Below are 24,942 nucleotides of genomic sequence, written 5' to 3'. Positions count from 1 at the left end.
TAAATCCTTCTCTCTGAACGATCTTTTCACAAGAGAAAAGCTGGATTTAATGTGTCTTTCGGAGACATGGCAGAGAGAGGAAGAGTTTATTCATCTTAATGAGCTTTGTCCAGCTGGCTGCTCTGCTGTCGGGAAGCCCCGTCCCTGTCGTCGTGGGGGGGGGTCTGGCCGTTGTATACAGGGTCAGTTGCACATGCACAGTGACTCAGACCCTGGAATTCACTTCATTTGAGTCTCAGATGGTCAAGGTGGGTTCTTCAAATCCATTTCACTGTGTGTTAATCTACCGTCCTCCTGGTCCTGCTGCTGTGTTTTTGAAGGATTTTAGTGACTTTCTATCCTCCATAATAAAGTTGGAATCTGTTCTAATCCTTGGAGATTTTAACCTTCATGTTGATGACAGCTCATTTTGCTCCGCAAAGGAACTTTTAACATTGACTGAAGCTTTTAATTTTGAGCAACATGTTTCTGAGCCCACACACCAAAAAGGCCACATTTTAGACTTAGTTTTTACCCTTGGCCTAGACATTTCAAATGTGTCTTTACAGGACGTCCATCTGAGCGATCACTGTCTTGTTTTGTTTGATCTGCACTTCAGCCCTGAGCCCAAGCCCTTAGAAGTTAGGTCTCAGAGGCGTGTTATCTCTGCTAATACTGCAGACAGTTTTTCTGCTATGTTTGACCCTCTTTTGTTCATGGATTGCCTCGATGTGGACAATTTTATGCACTGTTTTACCAATCATTGTGTTAAAATTCTGGATGAGGTGGCACCTGTTAAATCAAACTTGTCAATACAGAAAAAAGTGTGCCCTTGGACAAATGAAGATACCCTGAGTCTGAAGAGACTATGTCGAAAGACTGAACGTCTGTGGAAATCCACTAACCTTGACGTGCACAGACTGTATCTCAGGGATCTTGTGTCCTCTTACAATGAGATGGTGGAAAATGCCAGATCTGACTATATTCGTCAACTGGTAACAGTAAACAAGAAAAACCCCAAAGTGTTGTTTGACACGATTAATTCTCTTGTATGTCCTGCTGCGCCAGTTACCCCTGTTTTTTGTGAAGCTGACAGCAATGCATTGTTGAGATTTTTTACTGACAAAATTAAGATGATCAAGGAGCAAATCCCTCCCCTTTTGTGTGGAACCCCTGCTGTCATTGAGCCTGTCTCCAGCTTGTGGTCCTCATTTAAGTCTGTGACTCTTCCTGATATCTCGGCACTGGTGACCAAGATGAAACCCTCCTCTTGCTCATCGGACGTCCTTCCGTGTAGGCTCTTTGTGAAAGTGTTTGATGTAATTGGCCCCTGGGTTACCAAAATGGTTAACCTCTCTCTTTCTTCAGGTGTGTTTCCCAATACATTTAAGCATGCCATAGTGGAGCCTTTACTTAAGAAGACAGGCTTAGACCCGACTGTCCTCAGTAATTTCAGGCCTATTTCAAAGCTACCATTCTTGTCAAAGATCCTAGAGAAGGTGGTCTCTGAACAGCTGTCATTATTCCTGGATCAAAGTAACATCCATGAGACGTTTCAGTCTGGTTTCCGCAGACATCACTCTACGGAGACAGCCTTGCTGAAAGTGTCCAGTGACATTATGATGTCTGCTGATTCGGGAAAGTGCACTGTTCTAGTTCTTTTAGATCTGTCCTCAGCCTTTGACACCGTCGACCACCAAATCCTGCTGAGAAGACTGAGGGATGAAGTAGGACTGTCAGGTTCAGTTCTTCATTGGTTCTCATCTTACCTTTCTGGGCATAGCTTTAGTGTCACAGCTAACCAAATAAGGTCTGAGTCAGCAGATCTGTTGTGTGGAGTCCCTCAAGGTTCTGTTTTGGGTCCTGTATTATTTCTGTTGTATCTGATCCCTTTGGGAAAAATCATCCAGAGATTTTCTGATGTTTCGTACCACATATTTGCTGATGATATCCAGCTTTACTGCTCTTTCAAGCCAACTGAGCTCCAGAGGCTAAATTCCTTAGTTCATTGCTTGGTGGAGATAAAACAGTGGCTAAGTGATAACACCTTGCAGCTAAATGTGGACAAAACAGAAACACTGGTTATTGCCCCTGATGACTCCATCCCAGGGATTAACCAGTACTTGGGTGACTTGGGCCAGTCTGTTAAACCGAGCCTAAGAAACCTGGGTGTTGTGTTTGACAAAGACATGTCATTAGTGCAACACTGCAAACAGCTGACCAAAAATTGCTTTTTTCAACTGAGGAAAATCTCCAAACTCAGGAAAATGGTGTCACAAAATGATTTGTAGCTGATCATTCATGCTTTTGTGTCTTCGCGTTTAGACTATTGTAATAGTTTGTTTTCATGTCTAAACAAGAAGGAGCTGTCTCGCCTGCAGTTAGTGCAAAACTCTGCAGCGAGAATTCTGACCCGCTCTAATAGGAGGACTCACATAACCCCTATTCTTAAAGCTCTTCATTGGCTGCCAGTTTCCTCTAGGATCAATTTTAAAATTCTGGTTTTAACTTTCAGAGCATTGCATGGTCAGGCTCCACCTTACATCAGTGATCTGATCCAGCCTTACACCCCAGCTCGGGATCTGAGGTCTGTGGATCAGAATCTACTGATGGTGCCACGCACTCGTTTTCGGACCAGAGGAGACCGATCCTTCCAGGCTGTTGCTCCCAGGCTTTGGAACGATCTTCTGCTCTCTCTGCGTTCGATGGAGTCTGTTGACTCCTTCAAAAGGCAACTTAAGACCTATTTATTTGTTACGGTTTTTGCTTAAGTGTCTTGGGGCTGCTATGATTGTCACTGAGTTGTCTTGGCCTTTTAAACTTAAATTTTGTATGTACTTTTAACTGTGTATTGTTTTGTTGAAACTGTAAAGCGCTTTGTGACCCTGGTCTGTGAAGGGCGCTGTATAAATAAAGCTTACTTACTTACTTACTTACTTACTTAGAGCAATAGCTAGAGGTTCGATTGCAATGGGGAAGAGAAGAGGGGATAAGTTGCAAGTCTTGGCGAGTACCTCTGCCAAGAGAGAAATATTCAGATCGCTGTCCATTTGTAATTATTGATGCTAGAGGTCGAGAATAGAGGAGTTTTATCCAGGAGATGGAAGGGTCTTCAAAACCGAATTTCTTTAGAGCCAGAAACAAATACTGCCATTCGACTCGATTGAACGCTTTTTCAGCGTCAAGTGATATAACCATTTCAGGGGATCGAGTTGAGGGGGTGTAGACAATATTATAGAGTCGCCTAAGGTTAGAACTAGAGTGCCGATTTAAAATGAAACCTGTTTGGTCCAGTGAAATTATTTGTGGGACAATTTTCTCCAGTCTCGTTGCTAGAATTTTGGATAAAATTTTGTAATCTACATTCAGTAGAGAAATTGGACGATAGGAGGCGCACTGGAGGGGGTCCTTGCCCGCTTTTGGTAAAAGTGTTTCACTGCTTGACGTAAGGTGGGTGGGAGATGTCCAGATGACAGGGATTCATTAAACATGGCTTGGAGCAGGGGGCAAAGCTCAAGTGCAAATTTGTTATACAATTCAGAGGTACTGTATATCCGTCCGGGCCAGGTTTTTGTTGCATTTTAAAGAGTTGATAGCTGTCAGTATCTCTGTATTGGAGATCTCACCTCCAAGTAAAGAGTTTTGTTCAGCCAAAACAGAAGGTAGAGTGAGGTTGTCAAAGAAGTGGTTAAGCTGTGAAAGGTTATCAACACATTCTGAGCTGTATAAGTTACTGTAATACTGTTTGAAAGTGTTGTTGATTTCCATATGGTCTGTAGCTATTTCACCTGTTGTATCATAAATCTTAGGAATTAGACAAGAGGATTGAGCTTGGCGGGCTTGCTGTGCTAGTAACTTGCTGGCCTTATCTCCTGAGTCATAAACATCTGTCCCTATTAACAGGGTATGTACCACAGTCTTTTAAAGTAGCTGTAACTAAACCTCTTCTTAAAAAGACAACACCTGATCCACTATAGACCCATATCTAACCTCCCCTTTTTCTCTAAGATTCTTGAGAAAAAGTTGCCAATCAGCTGTGTGACTTTCTACATAAAAATAGTTTATATGAGAATTTCCAATCAGGTTTTAGAGTACAGCATAGCACTGAAACAGCATTGGTTAAAGTTGCAAATGATCTCTTGATGGCATCTGATGAGGGTATTGTCTCTGTGCTAGTCTTACAGTTTTTGCCGAATGCTTACACACGTAGCAGACTTTGGCTCACTGTGTCATAACTTAACACACAGGCTGAGTAATACACAGCACATGAAGATAAACTCCTAACTTATACGGCAAAATGAAACTCTTGAAACAAAACCTAACAATCCCATTTCAAAACTGTTTTTAAAACAAATCAGAAAACACAACAGCAAATCAGTAAACACAACAACAAATCAAAAATTGCTGTTTTGTTGTGTTTTCTGATTTGCTGTTGTGTTTTCTGATTTGTTGTTGTGTTTTCTGATTTGCTGTTGTGTTTTCTGTTTTGTTGTTGTGTTTTTTGATTTGCCTTTGTGTTTTCTGATTTGCTGTTGTGTTTTCTGATTTGCGGTTGTGTTTTCTGATTTGCGGTTGTGTTTTCTGATTTGCGGTTGTGTTTTCTGATTTGTTGTTGTGTTTTCTGATTTGCTGTTGTGTTTTCTGTTTTGTTGTTGTGTTTTCTGATTTGTTGTTGTGTTTTCTGTTTTGTTGTTGTGTTTACTGATTTGCTGTTGTGTTTTCTGATTTGCTGTTGTGTTTTCTGTTTTGTTGTTGTGTTTACTGATTTGCTGTTGTGTTTTCTGATTTGTTGTTGTGTTTTCTGATTTGCTGTTGTGTTTTCTGTTTTGTTGTTGTGTTTTCTGATTTGTTGTTGTGTTTTCTGATTTGCTGTTGTGTTTTCTGATTTGCTGTTGTGTTTTCTGATTTGCTGTTGTGTTTTCTGTTTTGTTGTTGTGTTTTCTGATTTGCTGTTGTGTTTTCTGATTTGTTGTTGTGTTTTCTGATTTGCTGTTGTGTTTTCTGATTTGCTGTTGTGTTTTCTGATTTGCTGTTGTGTTTTTTGATTTGCCTTTGTGTTTTCTGATTTGCTGTTGTGTTTTCTGATTTGCGGTTGTGTTTTCTGATTTGCTGTTGTGTTTTCTGATTTGTTGTTGTGTTTTCTGATTTGCTGTTGTGTTTTCTGATTTGCTGTTGTGTTTTCTGATTTGCTGTTGTGTTTTTTGATTTGCCTTTGTGTTTTCTGATTTGCTGTTGTGTTTTCTGATTTGCGGTTGTGTTTTCTGATTTGCGGTTGTGTTTTCTGATTTGCTGTTGTGTTTTCTGATTTGCAGTTGTGTTTTCTGATTTGCTGTTGTGTTTTCTGATTTGCCGTTGTGTTTTTTGATTTGCCGTTGTGTTTTCTGATTTGCAGTTGTGTTTTCTGATTTGCCGTTGTGTTTTTTGATTTGCCGTTGTGTTTTCTGATTTGCTGTTGTGCTTTCTAATTTGCCGTTGTGTTTTCTGATTTGCCGTTGTGTTTTTTGATTTGCCGTTGTGTTTTCTGATTTGCTATTGTGTTTTCTGATTTGCTGTTGTGTTTTTCACTTCAGGGCCACCGTAGGCAGCAGATATGCCCTGTCTCCCTCTCCCAGGAGTATTTTTAATTTTGATATGTCGTTCAGCTCTTTGAAGTCTGAGATTACAGAGTTGAACTTGTTAAAATAAATGTTCCTTGTTTCATTGAATGTTTTACATTGTAGGAGAAAGCGCATCTCTGTCTCAACCTCACCTGTCGAACAGTGACCACATGTTCTGTTTTCTTTTGGTTGCCATGATTGTTTGTGTCTTCTTGTTTGGATTGTCAGTTTGTGGTCACCACTATTGCCAACTCCTCAGTAAGGAAAATCACTATTGGCTGTCCTAAAAGTCACTAGAAGTCGCTAAATATCGTCATCACCTAATTTGCATAACTGGCCATATGCATTATTTGTAATGGACGCTCTAGGAGAGAGGAATAACGTCATGGGAGAGATAAAAAAACACCTTTAATATGTTTAGAACTACAAATGAACTTATTTTAGTGCAGTGATTTATTTTGGACAAAGAAAATTTTACATTTACATCCAGCCCTGACTGTAGCTCAGGGTGGGATCAGCCAGAGGCGGCTTCGCGCATGCGCGACTCGCAATCTGGACGCGAGGGGTGAACTTCTCCTGCTCTGACTGCAGCTGGGAGGGACTGTTGCGTGAGGCCACCTGTGAGTGCTTTGGGTTAGGGTCCCACGGCAGCACCCGCTGCTCTTTGAATGATGCGTGCTTTCACGTCAGTCTCCACAAGTCCCCAAATACACCAGAAAAAGTCGCTAGATTTGTCGCTAGTCGCTTTTTTGAAAAAGAGTCGCTAGAGGGGTCTGAAAACTCGCTAAATATAGCGACAAAGTCACTAAGTTGGCAACACTGGTGGTCACTGAGCCTGTACTTGGTGAGGATCTGTCTCTGCTTTCTATCTCTGACAGTAGAGAGATATTCTGCTAATTCAGTTCTGACAGTACTTTTCTACTATGTCCAGCTGTTGCTGTAGTCCTTGTTCAGTATGAGACAGTAGAACAAGGTCATCAGCATAAAACAGAGACTTCACCTCTCTATCTAGGAGGGAGAGGCCAGGAGCAGCACATTGATCCAACTCAACAGCAAGTTCATTTACACGTTACACGTTAAATAAAGTCGGACTTCCCATATGGAAAAGATATAGATAAATCTTATAAAATTTGTATCTCCTTTGTCTGAAACTTGTGTGTAAAGCATACAACAGTGAAACCAGATATAAGATCCTTAGTAAATTTGAACAAAATTAAACTTGTATGATTTGGGTATTTATCAGAACAATATATGACAGTGATGTTGCATACAATATCCTTAGTAGGAAAATGTAATATCAAACCTATATAAGTTGGGCAATCATCAATGAAACTAAACTGTTGCAAATATTATAGAAAATACTTACAAATGTTACTTGTGTTGCCACAAATCTGAGACGTTTAAATAAACAACATGATTTGACAATGAAATTACAGGGAAACGCATGATTAACTAAAAGCAGGTTTTCAACTCATAATGACAATGACTGTTTTCTTTCTTTTTTTTTTGCTTATATTGTGTAACATTTTATGAGCAATTATATCCAATAATATTCATTCCATTCTTCTTGTAGAAATATTTTTAATTTTGCACAAGATCAGCAGATTACATTAGATCAGTACAGTACAGTACAGTAGTAACTGTTTGGACAAATATTTCATTTTCTGCTCAGAAACCCAAAATCAGTAACTCCATCTTCACATTTAGTTGACACTCAATCATTTACAGTAATACGTATTCAGTAACCAACAAACAATTGAGTTGGACTGTGGACACTATGTACATACATGGTCTAACTATCAGAGTGGCATTTATGGCTATGTGGAAGCCTGTGGGAAAGTGGACAGTTGACATGTAGCTCAGTTGAGTTCTGATTAGAGAACCTCTGGCCAACTTCTGCACTGTACTGCTTTGTACTGGCATCAGCACAAAATCATAGATCCTGCATATCCTGGTGCTCAAGAATATCTTTCAGTTGATCCTTTAATGGTATGCTAATAAATAAATGCCCTTCCTGTAAACTGGCTTTCACTGTTGTGAATGAGGAACATGACACACATTTGAGTGTTTCTTCCAGAGATTGTGAAGAACCAATGTACTTAGTACAAACTCCACAGTAATGGTGTCGTTTGAACTGATGTGTAATATCAGCTAATGGTTTCTCCAGAAAATACTTGCTTGTTGGAACTGCACTAGTCCGAGCAGAATGCAATTTGAGCAGTTTCAGCAGGTCTTCCATTAATCCACCTGTTGTGTTGTGCCTCAATGCAAAGGAGAGAATCGAGATGATGCTTTACCCTTCCATTAGTCCATGGGAGGAGTGGACATCATCTACCTCTTGAGGGACATTGTCCTAAATGATAGAAAATAAAGCACTGCAATGAAACTGATCAGGTTTCACTTGTTTTACTCATAACCTTGTTTTGGCAGACTGCACTTAGCATGGAAAATAAACAGAAGCTACAACACATGAGAAAGAAAAAAGAAGCTGATGGATGGAAAGTGTACACGTCAATGAACTGCAGAATATGTTATAGTTAGTCAAATGGCAAATGAATCTAATGTTAAAAAAATGTAATCAAACTCACATGTGAATGCTTAAGTTTTGTCTCACCTGCACCATTGTGAAAGATTCTGCTCTCTGTTCTTGACTTTGGCTTCCATCTTCGTTGTTTTCCTGAAAAAGACAGTAATGAACAACTCATTAAAGTGAAAGAGAGGGATAGCGGTGGAGCAGATTATATGACACTGTAGTTTTGTCACCTGTGGCACAGTGAGAGGTTCTGCTCTCTCCTCTTCTCTCTGGCCATCATCTTCATCACTTTCCTAAGAATGACACAAAGAAACAACAGAGATAATAATTGTAATTTGACTGCAAGAGTGAGCAACAGAGGTAGAGTGGTCTAATATTGTAGTTTTGTCTGACCTGGGTGGCATCTTCACTTTCCTGAGAGGAACACAAGTCCATAATTTTTTTTCTCCAATTAATACTCACGCCTTGACTCGGTCAGCAATTTTCTGCCACACAAGCTCGCGCTCTTTTGCTGCTGCCCCAGTATTGTTTTTTCTTTTGAAAATATGCTCATTTTCTGCATATGCAGTCATTAATATTTCCAACTCCACTGGGGAGAAGTAAGAGGATCGAGGCTTTTTTCACCTGTTGCCATGGTGGATCATGTTATCTGCGTTCCACTGATGAGGGCTTTTTATATCCTCATGCACAAGCTTCACTCAGGGTAACCTTGACTCAGTTGATTGAACTAATTGTTAACACCTGTTCTGAAACCGGAAACTCTGAGTTTGACAGCTCAGAGTTGGTCAACCTAGAGTTCAGGTTTTGACTCAGAGTTTGTTAAACTTGCTTCCTGAAACAGGCCCCTGGTCTCTGCTCTTCTCTCTGGGTATTATCTTCATCAATTTCCCTAAAATGGTATATCAAGAACTTGTTTGAGACATATTTTCACACAGCTCCCAATACAGTTTTTCTCCCTTTCCATATTGTTGACTAGTTGTTTTTGAACTTCACAATAACATAGTGTTTTGTTTCTAAGTTAAAAACAGTTCATTTTCTTCTTCTAGTAAACAGTTTACATTTACTCAAGTAAAATTTTGGATAACTTGTACTGCAGAAATATTATTAAGCGATTTCCAACAACAAATGCACAGTATTCAACATTTATGTGGCAAACATAATGGATTATGTTACATATATAGCCTACCACTGTAATTTGTGCCCATCAAAACATAATTGATTATCCATAAGTGTACAAAGTTTAATACTTTTCATGCTTTTGTAATCAAATTAACACTTAAGCTCACATTTGGTACACATAACTTGACTCGGGATTCAATTATTATAGTGCGGTGGGCAGCTCACTTTACATTAGCTGATAAAACAGAGAGGACAAGAAATAAATTGCACTTAACATGTTGTTGCGTCGTGTGCTTCCCGCTGTCACTCAAAGCTCTGTTGATTTTCCTAATGAAACAACGGACAGTAACTAGTAACGATAAATGTAATGCCAACATCACTTGTGAGCTGCAGGGAGCGCGCATACCTTTTTTTCCATCTCGTCAAAGTTCGTGTAGGAACGTTTCTCCGCAGCCGGTCTCTTTCTGTTGTGTCAGGTGTCACGACTTTTCTTTTCGGCATGTTTGTAACATTACAGGAGCCAGTTTGACAGTCTGTTTACCATGCTGTGGAAAGCCAAGGCATGCCCGCCAAAAAATAACCAACAAAAAAAGGCAATGCCCGCTACAAACCATTTTACCCAGGAAGTTAAAAGTTTGTTTTAAGCCCTGAGATCGTTGATTTGCCAGGAGTAGGTAAAATATCAGGATACGCCAATCAAAGGGAGCGTAGGGCAGGTCATCATGCCCATCATTCCACAGGATGCCTGGCAGCGATAAACGCGAGACCTTGGCACGGTCACGCGAGGATGGTTAATTTTGAACACACGGCGGAGGCAGGTCTGACAGTTTGGTTGATGGTTGATGCTCTCTCTCTGCATATCATCGCCCATTCGGATACAATGGAGACAAATGAACCTCCCGTTAGTGGTAAGTAAAATTACATATTTGAAGGAGTTGGTTTACATCAGATTTTCAGTTTATGTAGCATTGCTAAAAGTGATAGTTAGCTTAATGCTAAAGGGTAACGTTAACGTTACACATTAAAACAAGTGAGAAATGTGGTTGTTCTCAGTTTTTTTTTTTAACAGATAGCCTGTAAAATTGATTTTTTTTAAAAAAAAAGATAAAATGTATGTCTATTGGTCATATTGTTCGGCTTAGAAATAATAGATTATTTTTTTCACTTCAGAACACAAACACAGGAAATTTGCAGTGGTGCAGTGGAGTGAAGGGGAGGATTCTGGGAAGCTCAGTGAAGTAAAGACTGACAATATACGCAGGTATGATGATTCCAAGATGGACCAGCATGGGAATCCCATTTCCACCTACTCAGCCGTCATCGAATGGCGCCATGGAAAGAAACAGCGTGGAGGGTGGCCCCACTACCGGGGCACTGTTATTTTTGTCAGTGGTAAGTTAATGTTGCTATGGTTCAAAGTGAAGATTGTCCTTTCTACATAACTTGAAAATAGGTGACTAAAGTTAGACAGGGAAAATTTTTACCTGTCTGAATTTGTGTGCTTACTTTACTTGCCAGGTGGGTAAATGCTTTCCAACAAAAGTTTTGCAGGATACATGATGATTACAGTATTATTGGTGGGAAAGTCATGTCAAATAAGCCCTATTTAAATAAGCCAACTCTTGATTTAAAATGTTACGCATATTATTTACAACAGTTTTATCACCATTTTATCATGTGTAAGTTACTGCTCTACAAAATGCTTATCTACACAACTTCCCTCCTCTCTAATGCATGAACGACACTATAACAGTAATCTCATGATGTTAATGTCTATAGCAGTGGTTCCTACTTTAAAGTATCCCTAACCTGACACAAATTGGAACACAAACCCCTGTCTGATAGATTTTTTTAATAGCTGTTTTAGTACATAAAGTTTATTAAACATTAATCAAAGTTTCATATGGATTGGAAATACATGTTGTAAAATATTAATTATTAGCATTTTTTGCAAAGCCCACTGTGTGAACAACAGCTCTACACAACACATACTATGATACTGACAATGTCATAACATAACATGGTGATACAAAAACTGCTCTTGAGTATTAAGCAGTTTGTCATTAAATCTGTTTGTTTGTATTCTTTCTTCTTTTGTTCTCTAGCTACTCGTTATGAGGCAACCCGTAAACTTAATGCACTGCTGAAGGAAAATGAACCTGCAGAGCTGACTAAGAGGGTATCAGTCCGCCCTCAAAAATATCAGGAAGATTCAGATGACTCAGATCCAGATGAGACTCAGATTCTGACTCAGCCATTGCAAGTCAAGGTGACTATTTGCTTTTAACTATTTTGAGGTTACCATATTTTTCGGTTGTATCATGTAAATAGAATGTCAGATCTTTTTTTTTTCTTTCTCTCTCTTTGTCTCTCTGTATACCCAAAAGTGAAAGGCTCTCACAAGGAAAGACCCTGCAGAGGAATTCCTTGCAATGAACAGCGATTCACCACCTTCAGTCATTCATCGTGATAAAAATCTGACAAAGACAAATGGCTGAATTAAAGCGGGAGATCAAAGATCTGAAAGAAGAGAATGCTAATTTGAGGGAGTTGCTTGTCCAAGGTATCACTTCTGATCACTTATTTAACAATTAGACAACCAAAACACTTTAAAACATTTTAGCCATACTTTATATTGTACTAAAGAATGATGCACCGTTTTTTTTTGTCATCTTCTGTGTATAGATGTGCCTGAACTCCTAAAGACCATGAAGAATGTCATTGATTTGGCTGAAACTCCTAAGAAATCCAGTTTGGAGCTGACGACACCACCACTGCCCCCCCAAAATTCTCTGGAGTCCAGGCCCAGTTCATCATCTGCAGATTCACTGCTGCCCCTCCCCAGATCTTCAGCATCCAGCTCCACATCAGAGTCTGTTATTCCATCAACAAGGGACTGCCATTCGTCCAAAGGTAATTGATTTTTAAAGAATAAATAAATCTAGTGCATAAATTGGATCTACTGCCTCTTAGATGTACATGTATGAGTATGGAAGATCTAATTTTTGTTTTAATGTCTTAAGTCTCTAGGGGTGAGCAAATTATATTTAAACCCTAAATACTCACAATGTCTCCTTGTTTAAACAGGTGATGATCCATCCTGGGACTGGAGTCATGGTAGAGAAACTGGCGTGGGCCTATGCAGTTAATGCAAATTCGGCTACAGTATTTGTGAGGCATCTGCTCACAGCAGTCTTCCCAATGGAGATACTGCTGGTGAGCAATCTTCGAGGGGGGAAACAAGGCAGAGGAGATGCTCGTCTACCTCTGGACAAAACTAAACTGGATGCCATCTACAGTAAATTTTCCACCTTTTATGGTATGTGTTTTGGCAATAGTCCATGCTTTTTTTTTTTTTTACTGATACAGTTACTGTTACTTCATACACCATACCAGCATTCTACAGTGTCAGACTTTAGTGTCAGTTGTGTTAAATTCTATGAGACACATGGAGAACATACAGTATCTACCCAACATTTCTACATTGTATAAGTCTTAATGAAACTATGCCTTTGCCAAATGGAAGAACCTAATTCATAGAATACTGTCTGATCTTCCCTTGCTTATACAGGGTTAGGGTTAAGGCACATCCTTAAAAAGTCTTAAAAAGTCTTAAATTCATGTATCTAAAATTAAGGCCTTAAAAAGTCTTAACGTCCATATTTTGCATATAGGTCTTAAATTACATTTAGTTAGGTCTTAAATATGAACGTTCATTTACCGCTTCCGTCATCGCCTTTTTTGTTTTTCGTTTTTGGGAAACGTGTTGTGAGATTCACAGTTAGCTCCATGTGTTGTATTTCTTTCTGAAGTATTCAGGAACGTAAGTGGCATTTTGCCAACAGCCCGGTCGGAATTTATCGTACACTTCGCCAGTTCCGGAAAGACTTCGACTGCGGAATCTGCTACAACTATGGGAAAGTGTAAATTAAGTGTGTTGGCTTTAACAACCAGAATTCAGTTGGTTAAAAGCCGCATAACAATGAATCTGAAGCGCAGTGTACGCTCTGCAGGAGGATCCTCAAATTGGGCACATTTGGTGTGAAAGCACTGGTGTCACACACAAAATCGGATAAACACCAGTTAGCTTCTACAAGTCTCCAGCGAAGTCACGCTATCACATGCTTTTGTACGCCTTTGTCACCAGTTCCCGGTCCAAGTTCGTCCAGTTCTGCTCGACTAGAGCACTGCGCCGCCTCTGCCGTCTCGCAGTCGAGCAACATTCAAACCATCTTCGTTTCAAATCCGATGTTGAAAGCAGAGGTGCTTTGGATTTTGAACACCGTGTGTGTGTGCGCGCGTGTGCAGTTTTTTTAAAAAAGCGTGGGTTATTAGAGTTAACTAAATTAGGTTAAATTCCTAGATGAAAACTAGGCTTTCTGCCGATCTGACCAGCTACATCGGATCGGCCGATATTTTGCATTTTATGCAATTTGTGAGATCGGCTGTAATGTCTTAATTCGCCGATCCGATCAATGACGTCATTGTCGTGTTGAAACTTTTTGCAGATGCTCCCGTTGCATAGATTGCAGATGGCTTGTGTTTTATCTGTCTCATTTACTCTGAAGAAGTTCCACACCACCGACATGTTTGTTTGAATCCGACAGCTAGTTTTGAGCCCTGTCACGATGTGACGGACAATAAAGTTTTTTAAATCTTGAATCATTAGCTGTCGGATTCAAACAAACATGTTGGTGGTGTGGGACTTCTTCAAAGTGAATGAGACAGATACAACTCAAGCTATTTGCAATCTGTGCAACACTAGAGTACCTCGTGGGAGGTACAAGGAGGAGCATGCCAAGTTCAAGAAACGGAGCGTGCAAAAAGAAAAAACAAACACCGAAACGGATGCTAAAGCATACTACTTTAGACAGTACCCATCCGTATAGCCGTGACAGTGAGAAGGCAAGGGGTGGCACAAGGAAACTTATGGAGTTTATGGTGCTGGCCGACCTGCCATTTAATATTGTGGAGAACCCCGCATTTCAACGTTTGCTGGCAAACTTTGATCCACACGGTAAGTTGTTGCGCCCATTATCACTGTCTCAAGTTATTTTGGTTTGACCTGACTGAACTTTGAACTTATGTCTGGCCAGTCCTTGAATGCCCTCTAGAGGTCATTGATGTTTTACCCTTGCATCTCTGTCAGTTTGGGGCATGGCAAAGGTTGTTAAACATTGGCAAAAATGCTTGAGAATACTTTTGTTGATACTCAGTAAACAGTACATAAGTATATACAGTAAATTAACAAGTAATTTAAATACACATATTGCTCCCTCACGTGATTGGATCGGTGAAGGTTTATTTAAACTCACTAATCGGTGATCGGTGATCAGCCCCAAAAATCCTGATCGTGTAAAGCCTAATAAAAACTAAACTAAAACTATTAATCACTTCTTAAATTAATTAAAATAAAAAATAATGAAATTTAAAAAATATAATAACCCTGACACACACTCACTCCATTCTTCATTGTTTAAGTTGCTCTGTGAATGGCAATAAATGTAGTTATTTTTGAAAGTAATTCTGGGACTTTATTTTTCCTTACTGTTTCGTACTTTGTGTAGGTCTTAAATTTAGTTCAAAAAGGTCTTAAAAAGTCTTAAATTTGACTTGTTCAAACCTGCAGAAACCCTGTTATATACTGTATTATATACACAGGTGTAATATTGGTCTACTCATGACATGCTATTGTAAGCTACCTCGTTCTCTCCTGTTTCAAGTGCCTCTGAATTATTTTTTGTCCAACAGCAAATAAACAAATGAATACATTTAGGAAAATAAGTATATTTTAGTCTGAAGTATAATCTTGCATTTGATAGAGGCATCTCTTCATCAGAGGTTATACATTGTGATGTATTTCCTTTTAGTTAACTTCTCTATGCATCTCCAATACAGTGCAATAAAGCTAGCACCATTAGACATTATATTATGTAATGATTTCTTTTGGGTTACTTTCAGATTAATAATTGTACTGTTATTCTTTTCCATTTTCCCCTATTGTGTTCATATATAGGTGCAATGCTTGAGAGGTGGCCTGGGACCCAGCCCTCCAGCATAGGCAGCACAATCAATGCCAAGATCACAGAGCTCCGTGCAAAAGGAAAATTGTTTCTGTTACAACAACCCCTTAAAACACTGTTTACCACACCACGAACATGATCTACCTGGTAGTAACTGTAACTGTTACTGTTACAGTATCACACTTGTAGCCAGGTTTTACCTGTTAGAGGGAAATTGTTTTAAGTGGGCAGGTTTTTATCCCTCCCTAGTTTTGCCCATGTTGATGTTCAAGTCCATCAAATTAAAAGTTTGCCTAACAGCCATTTCTTCAGCATTACTGATATTGAAATATTGCATTTATAGACTGCAGTCATGTAGCTGGGATGGTAGAAAGTAGTATTTCAGTAGTAATAATTAATGTGACACTTGGAGGCATTTTCACCCCGCTCAGTGCCAGTATACTTGGGTTCATGCTAAAATAACTCTTTATCTATGGCCAGGCTTGATAGAGTTTACTGCTGCAAACATCTGACCAATGTGCTTCGGAGTTGCTCCATACATCCAGTAGGTATTTCAGATAACTCTCTCGTTCAGGTTTCTATTTTTGTTAAAAATGTCAAATGTAGCAGTGCCTATTGGCATTTCAATGTGACTTTGCTTTCAGATACTGTTTTTAGGAATGCTTTCATTTTGTTTTGGAAAAACTATATGTGGCAAGTTGAGTGCTGCTCCACCTCCACTCAATCAATTTCACCTGTGCCTGATTGCGCAGTGGGCCACCTGTTAATTTGTTTGCGCTTTCGCTGGTGCGCACACTATTGTCTGGCGTTCACCCTGAGAGGGCTCCTTCTGGCGTGCTCTGGTTGTTTGCATCGAGCAGGGATTTGTACGTGAGTGCTGTTATACTTATACTCTGTATTGATTTTATCGTGCATCATGGTGTTACAGCTGCGGTGATTTTGTGGCTTTGCAGCGGTGTCGGCCGTGCTGTCTGGTGCAGCTTTGTGAGGAGGTTGAGGAGTGTGGAGTCTGCTCTCGGCTCGCACCACGAAACATGACGGTGTTTTGGGCCAGGTGTTAAGCTCTCTTCGCTCGGGTAAGCTGGCTCTTTTGAAACTGATGTCTGCTGGCTTATTGGCCTTGTGTTGAGTTGTCCTGCTCTCTGTCCTGCTGTAGCTGCTACAGGGCACAGCTTGTCTCTCCTCTTCCCCCTGCGCTCTGTGTGAGGCTGCGCTGCCACGGCTCGGTGACGTGGACTACCAGCTGGGCATCGCGAAGGACGGCTGTCCACAGCCCCCAGCCCTGGTGCGGTCGCTTCGTCTCCGCCGTCGTCCTCTGCTGCTCTGTGTGGTTAAAGGGGCACAGTAATGTCGTCGTGTGCCCACGCAGCTAAATCATTCTCCACCCCACACAACTTATTGATTTGATTCATTTCCTTCTGTTTGCTTATTTGGTTTATTCCTTTGAGTTAAATATTTTCTTTTGTTTATTTAGTTTAATATTCAGCTGTGGGGTTTGTTTTCCTTCGTTAAAGGGAATATTACTCTTGGTCCCTGCCCACAGCTGAGTTTTGGTTTCTTTTGTTCATTATCTTGTTACTTTGTTTTCTTTTATATTTGTATTTGGTTTCCATCATTTAATTAGTTAATTTAATCATTAGGTTCATTTTTGTCATGTGTAATTGAGTATAGATTTGGACTTCTGTTTTAACTGTACAATTTATCTGCCTGAGTGTTTCCTTTTTTAAAAGCGGTATTATAATTTTGTTTCTTTCTTTTCCAGGACAGGAGCAGGTGTAGTGTGCGGCAGACTCCCCCGGTGGTGGTTCCTCTCACTCCCTCGAATTTAGTGTGGCACGTGGTGGTTTGTAGTGGCTTTCTTTGATGTGAGTTGTGTCCCCTCTCCTTTGGTTGTTTTTTTTTTTTTGCTTTAGCCTGTCTGCCAAGCTAAGCCTTAGCCCTGTTATTGCCTTTTGTTTATCCTTTTACCGCAATTTATAGTGCTTTATTATTTTGACACTCAGGCCGTGTATTTATGACATCTTTGTGTTTTTTTTTAAACTTAGTATATTTTTAATCAGTAAATCTTGTTGTACTTGGAAGTCTGTCTCTCATCCCCTTTAAATCAAGTGGTGTTACAAATCTGTGTGACTTTCTAGTAAGAGTGGTTATCGTATTTCCTGGGGTGCAATTCCCCAGGTGGCGTTGTCTGGCAATTCTCAACTCTTTCTCCCTCCATTATTTGGCCACACATACAGAGACAAAATCTGAGTACAGTTCGTTACAACAGTGGTGGATATAGGGAAGGGTAAAATAAAACAGCTGTGCCTACAGTACACTCACAATGTCACAAGGGACATGACAAGGTCTATGAAAGCTCTGGAGAGAAATAGTGGAGCTGCAGGATTTAGCAGCTTCCACAGGAGAAGGAGAACATATTAAAGTTCTCAAAAGAAAAGTCAGCTTTGTCTGACCTGCTGGGTTTCTCTGCTCAAGTTGCTCTGGTTCAATCTCGGTTCCAAAATGTGGCTAAAATGGATGCTCCCTCTCACTTTTTCTTTGGCCTCGAACATAAGAATGGAAAAAAAATGCTCATGCATTCTCTGCGGTGTGACACTGGGCAGCTGCTGCAGGAGTCAGGGGAGATACGCAGATGCAGTGCCGGTCCTGACCAATTTGGTGCCCTAGGCAAGATTTTGGCTGGCGCCCCCTTGCATCACAGTCAATTTTACAATTAATTTTCATACACTCACACAGAAACTACATGTATGTATTCAAGATTTTATTTCTTTTAAGTCAAAAATATCACACCAAATAAAAACTTAAAGAAACAAGTGATAAATTAAAAATACACTATAAGGTATTGCACAAACATATTAAAGAATATTCTATTTACATACAAAATAAAAACAATCTATTCTTTGGGAGGAAACCTTTTGCAGCAGAAGCAGTGCAAGCTATCATTCTTGTTTGAGTACATCAGCCAGCTTCTTTTGATTATTATTATTTTTTTTTTCCCGCACTGACTAAGACTCTGGTAAAGTCATGTGGACACTTTCTCCCATCTTTGTTTTTGGGAAATGTGTAACTGTTTTTTATTTGAAATGGTCCTCTGTGAACTAACTCCTTTCTTACTTTGTCAGTTAGAAGAGATGGGCAGTCAGCAGGTCTACTGGTGCAGCCTTTAGTCCTGATGCTGTGTCACTCTGGTGTGCTGAGGTAGAGGACAGGAGCACCTGATGCTGTGTCACTGACTTTGGTTGTGAAATATTTTAAAAGTGCATCTGAAGAGAGAAGTATATGTGACCACTGGATGTTACATTTAATATATTATATACTATATATAATATATATTACATTTTAATAAAAAACAGATGCTTGGTATGTGCTATACATAAGACTTATATGGACTAATAATGAAAATACAATGAGATTCATTCAACTTTATTGTCATTGCAATGCAATTCAGTCTAACCAGAGTGCAAAAAGCAGTAAAGTGCAGTGAAATTTATATGTAGCCTATGAATGATATGGGAAAGTAGTATTAACAGTAATACACTTTAACTGCACTTTAACACTGATGTAAACTAACTGCACTTTAACACTGATGTAAACTTTAACAAACATAAACTGTGACACAATAAATTAAAGGCTTATAACTGCCCTATTACTTATAAAGGGGATGGAAAACTAATAGCATTTTAACTGACATTAAAGCTGGAAAACACAGCCAACAGGTTAAAATAACACCTGAACAGGCCTAATGATAACTTTCCAAATGTCCCTGATGAGTTTAAGGTGGAGTAACATTAACTTACGTCGACTCAGCTATTTACTGATTATTAAACAATGCTACTGTCGTCCGAAGTAAGCTAGCAAGCTAACACTCTGCTCCAACAACGGTAACTACGATGCATATTAGTTTCATTCACTTCATCACATTGACGTTACTGTACCTCTTTCTTTTTCACATTTTTCTTCCTCTTCTTTCCTTCTTTTCCTTGCCTGGGTGCCGGATGGTTTCAGTCTTTTGGACATAGTGGTTCCGCTACAGTATTAATAAATGTCTCTCTTGGGTCACGGTCCGGTCAGATTCAGGCAACTCGCCTCTCAAACCCGCCTCCCACCCTCACAGAGGGCAGGTAGCCTACAGTGCAACGAGCCAGGAACCCAGAAAAAAGGCCTCTCCATTATTTAATAGGCTTTGCTATATGGTTATGTTGCTGTGGGCTTATATGATATTTCGAAATAATATAAGTAATAGCACTGGTAAAAAATAGTAATTTTTTTTTTTTTCTCCCCCGTTTGCGGCGCCCCCCATGGATGACGGCGCCCTTAGCATTTGCCTATACTGCCTATGCCCAGGGCCGGCCCTGCTCAGGAGTTATCACTGTTTGACTAACAGACTGATAAAATGTAAAACCTTTTGACTAACATACAGGAGGCCTGTTTAGTGTTGCGCCTGGGAGAGACACAACGAGGCTAACGGCTTAGCTGTCTGCGATGCCATGCACAGTAACTTATGTTAGCTGCAGCGTTAAATTATATAACTTATATACCTCTACTGCTCATGTCATGTTCACGTAACTTAAAACTCATACAGACATTTTACACACCACCTCATCCTCCTTTAGCTGTCCCTCAGTAACGTTTTTAAATACTCTATAGGTCCAGCGATGCTAAATTAGCCAGGTTAGCTGCGGACAGTGCTGATGCCAGGCTCAACAGGCTAACATGAAAAATAAACAGTAAAGCATCATAAGAAAGGGCAAAACTTACAGCTTCCAAGTTTGAAGTGAGCATCTATCAATCCTTGATCTTCATTAAACCTTCTTTGTACTGCCACAGGAAAGCAGTCTGCAGTAGTTTTCACACACATGTCAGACTTTTCCAGTTGTGGGGTTATTTCCATTTCAAATGTAGTGAATCCACTCAGCTCCTCTGTCCTCCGAGGCGGGGGGCTATTCAGCCGACAACAGAGACATTTCAGTGATTAGCTCTCAGCTTCTACACAAGGCTGGTAAGGCCATCACATGCCAGAGAAAAAATGGCGTCCCTTCACAAAAGTAGTTTTCAGGGAGTCCCACCCAGTCCCACCCGAACAGCCAATCACAGCACTTTTCCACTAAACTACTTCCTTTTCCACTATACTTTCTCTCACACACACCTATATTCTCCTCTCACACACACATATTCTTCTCTCACACACACATATTCTTCTCTCACACACACGTATTCTTCTCTCACACCCATATATTCTTCTCTCACACCCATATATTCTTCTCTCACACACACATATTCTTCTTTTACATTCATATATTTTCAGACATATATATATATGCATAATATATGTGCGTGAATGGAGAATGTATGTGTGCGCAAGAGTGAAAATATAAGTATGTGAAAGGAGAATGTGTGCAAGGAGAATGTATGTGTGTGCAAGGAGAACGTATGTGTGTGTGTATGAGAGAAAATATATGTATGTGAGAGGAGAATGTGTGTGTGTGTGAGCAGGCCAGAATGAATTATGTCTTGTACGGCCCCTCATACTTTGGGGTGGGTTTGAGGTCACTGTACATTCTGGTCAGTTCCCCAGAGTTGAGATGAATCTGTGGCTGTGTGATCTCCCTCCAGCAGTTGATGACAAACATTGGTTTCTGCACAAGTTCCTTGTGAGATATTTCATCCAAGATTTCTGGAAGAGTAGCAGCAGTGACCCTCTTCCTACATTCATATAGCAAGCACTTCAAGAAGGTCATCATCATCAACAGAGCTAAAATCATCCAATGCATGCCTGAGGACATCTTCTTCTTGTGAGATCATTGATGACAAGTGTTCTTGTTTCTTGACTTGAGCTTGCAGGGTTTTCTCTGGTTGCAGAAGAATCTGTGAGAACTTCTTCAGAAACAATGAACACCTCTGGAAGGGAGTCATGGGGCTCATCTGTCGAATCCTGCCGTTAATTTCTGTCCACTGATTGTTCATTATCTGGCTCATTATCTGGTTCATCATAAGGCTCAGAGACACAATCAGCACAGCTATGGTCGTCATCCTCAGACTCTTCACTTAGCACTGATTTTGGTTGAGTTGATATGTAGAAGCGCAGAAGTGGGAGTTTAACAGTGTTGTATATCATTTCGCAGGAGACATCCTTGGGAAAAGGATTTTGCTTGAAATCCCAAACATCACATTCAAAATCAGATTTGTGACCTTTGCTGGATTCTCCATCTGGAAAGAATAGTGACTTTCCTTGTTTTAGTATCTCTTCAAATCCTGCCTGAATGTTAACTGAGATCTTTCTTGTTCCCCCACCTTGCTTTGCTCTAACCTGTTTTGTTATTTTGCCATCAGTGTGAACCCATCCTATTTCAATATTTCTTGTGGATGTTTTTGCTCTAGCTTTTTTGGTTTTGTTAGAGGTTTCTGGCTCCTCCTCCCCTGTGTGGTTTTCCTTTCTAAGTTTGAGCTTCTCCCTTAGCTTTTCAAAAAGTCTCTGCTTTCGCTTCGATGAGTGTGTTTGACGCTTGCAAAAGTTGAACAAAGCAATCCTGTCTCCATATGATGGAAGATGAGCATCATGCCAGTTGAGCATCTTCCATTAGCAGGATGACCTCTCTGTCAATCTGTAAATAGGGAAGACACGTGTCTGTTAACTTAAGATGTAAGAGGACAATAAAGAAGAGAAGAGGAGGAGGAGAAGGAGAGGATGAGGAGAGGAGAAGAGTAGGAGAGGAGCGGGAGGAGGAACAATAGCCAAAAACAGTGTGTATTAAAAATGTCTCCTAAACATTCTGTTAAATCCAAATCATTTGGAATCAATGGAAAATTATTTTTCTAATTTCATTACTTTTCCAAGAATTTCATGATCATAGGGACCCTGCTTATCTATGTGAAAGTAAAAACAAAATGACTGAAGTAAAAGTCAAAAAAGAAACACCATTGTATAGGCTAAGTAGGCCAGTTATTACCACTATCACTTCTGTGCTATATATGAGGTAGATGGTTTTGCCTAAAGTAACAAATAATACAACAGATAAACAAGCAGTGATGTCCAGTCAGTAATAAAACATATCAGCAGCAAAGCTGTTAGTTTAAAATAAATATTGCACAATTGCACTGAAAACTGTCTGCTTCTGGAGATTGACTTAAAAATATAAACAATACAAATAGCCTTCATGACAACACCTACATGATAAGAGCTATTAAAGAAGGTATACACTGAAAATGAAAAAAGGAGGATGAGAAGACATGCATAAATTGTTCTAAAGAAGATTTAACCTGCATTCTATCAAATATCTTGGTTACTAATTATGGCCAAGAAAATTTAATTCTGAAGATCCCTTTCAGGGTTGCACAAAGAAACTAGGAAACTAACGAGCCTAATTAACCAGTTCATCTTGTACTCATAGCAGTACCTTTTGCTCTTCAATCCAATTGATTGTTTCCTCTGAGACACCTCGACTTCTCAGGAAAGTCACAATTTCCGACAGTTTCTCCGCCATCATGGATCTGTGGAGTAGAATAAACAGTGGGACAGCTTAATTTCAGTAAACTCAGGAGTCACAGATGAGAAGAAATAGAAGGATAAGTAAGAAAGAACTATGAAAAATGAATATGCAGATATGTCATGTATAAGAATTATGAAGACTCCCTGTAAATTAATTACAAAGGTTTAATTTTAATATGAAAAATCAGAGTATTTGAACATTATCTTCATATTATTGCTAGCACCCAAGAATATTTGGAAACAGTGTCAAACCTAGGTTAAGATCACAGCACTGTTTTCTTATTAAAAGGTGAAACTAGGTACCAGCGGAAAATTGTGCTTGCATTTCTAGTAGGGCTGCTCAATTATGGCAAATCAGAATTCTTTTGGTCAATTTTGAAATCATGATTATTTAACACATTGACTTCATTGACATAATTGACTTTTTTAACAGTGAGTTTCATTGAAATACAAAAAGGCAAGAGCAAAGCTGGTGAATGAGAGAAATAAAACATTATTTTTTGATTATTTCATGACAAATGAAGACAAATATCTTCCCCTTGCCCTTAACTGGTCTTAAATCAGCACTAGTCCACCTCCCAGTTTTGTGAAAGAAGCGGTACACAAGACAAAACTAGAGCATCATTGTGAAATGGAATGCGGCGCATTAATTGTTTTATCTCAATTATCTTGTTTTCATAATTGTTGGAAACAAAAATTGAAATTAAAAATGAGATTCGATTAATTGTCCAGCCGTACTTTGAGGTGCGTTTATGTATTTTTAAAGATGCAGCAAAAAGAAAGTTATATAGGAAAGAAAAATTGTTTTTCATTGGATGTTCAGGATTAGCACAGGCTTTTGCAATTGCTGTGTTTGACTGAGTAAAACAATATGGAGCTGCTGTGTAAAGCAATATAATCTATGCCTTCCTAAAAATGTCCACAGCTTGCATTGGTAACATTGTTGACTTAAAGCTGTAACATTATCAGTACAGTATTTTTGACCAAACTATAAGTATGTAGTATGCAGTATGTAAACAAAATGGCACTTTCAGTAGGTTTATACTATACATATCTAACCTACTGCCTACATACCTACTGAATATAGACCCATTTTGAATGATCTGGAAAATATTGCTAGTAAAATGTACAGTATATCAAACCAGTATATTTCAATTGATGCATACCTATTCCTCCTATGTTCCTCCTATGTTCATCTTCTTTTGGCACTTATGAGCAGTTGCCGTGTAGCTCAAGGTGCATACTGTCATTAATTCAGTTTATCTCGATGTATGACAACGTAAAATATTGATTTTATTAACTCTATTGTCCTGTGAACATGCATCTTGCTTAGCTACCATTTGCCAACAAACAGACTCAGCTAAAAAGTAAGTCTCAAAAACCTGGAACTGGAGATAATGTTAGTTCCTGTCAGTCTTTGTTTACCTGGTCTGCTGTTTTCATCTAAATGGCTCCGGTCTTCCCTTACCTGGGAGAGAGACAGAGACAGAGACGGTGACTGCTAGCAGCCTAATTTGAGTGGCTCATGCTAAAAGACGGTACCGTTAATGTTAGCCTTAGTTTGAACAAAGTAACGTTACTGTAATGTAACGTGCAGGAATGGCAAGTCAAAATTCACATATAGGCCTACTGTGGGTCATGGACCGGATCATTTGGACAAGCAATAACAACAAATGTAGACCATAACCCCCTGTTAATGTTGCACATCATATCTTTTGTAACGTTAATTATGTTAGGCTAAACGCTACATGACAGGATGTTGCATGACTTTGCTAGGGTTAAGAAAGTTGGAAATATTCTCTCATGTAGCATCAAATAATGTAACCAATCTGTCAGCCTGTTGGCTCACCCAGCAAAACTGTATTTATAAAATGTTTAACAACAAAATTATCAATACGTTAGCTTACCTGTTGACTGTACGGTATGACTGAGACAAACAGCGGCTGCTGGGCTCAGGCTGAGGCTGCTGATTGGTTGAGCTGGTCACGTCAGATCTTGATAACTCTACCGAAGCTTTTTTCTATTAAAACAACTTTTTTTCTTGTATTATTATTACATTATTCTCGTATTATTACGACTTTTTTCTCGTAATATTACGACTTTATTCTCATATTATTATGACTTTATTCTCGTAATATTACGACTTTATTCTCATATTATTATGACTTTATTCTTGTAATATTACGACTTTATTCTCGTAATTTC

General features: G+C 39.4%; 1 long non-coding RNA gene across 2 annotated transcripts; it reads left to right on the top strand.

Annotated features, from left to right (window-relative positions):
* Nucleotides 1-16,069: 16,069 nt before the first annotated feature.
* On the top strand, nt 16,070-17,332 carry LOC141000443 (uncharacterized). Of its 2 annotated transcripts, none has more exons than XR_012179534.1 (3): nt 16,070-16,121; nt 16,205-16,327; nt 16,408-17,332. It is a non-coding gene; the product is annotated as an uncharacterized lncRNA (long non-coding RNA). The 2 variants fall into 2 exon arrangements; XR_012179535.1 differs by having other exon boundaries at nt 16,075-16,117.
* Nucleotides 17,333-24,942: the final 7,610 nt, after the last annotated feature.

Source organism: Pagrus major, chromosome 7 (genome assembly GCF_040436345.1).
Source record: "Pagrus major chromosome 7, Pma_NU_1.0".
Taxonomy (NCBI): domain Eukaryota; kingdom Metazoa; phylum Chordata; class Actinopteri; order Spariformes; family Sparidae; genus Pagrus; species Pagrus major.
This window is presented reverse-complemented; position numbering and strand designations above follow the sequence as displayed.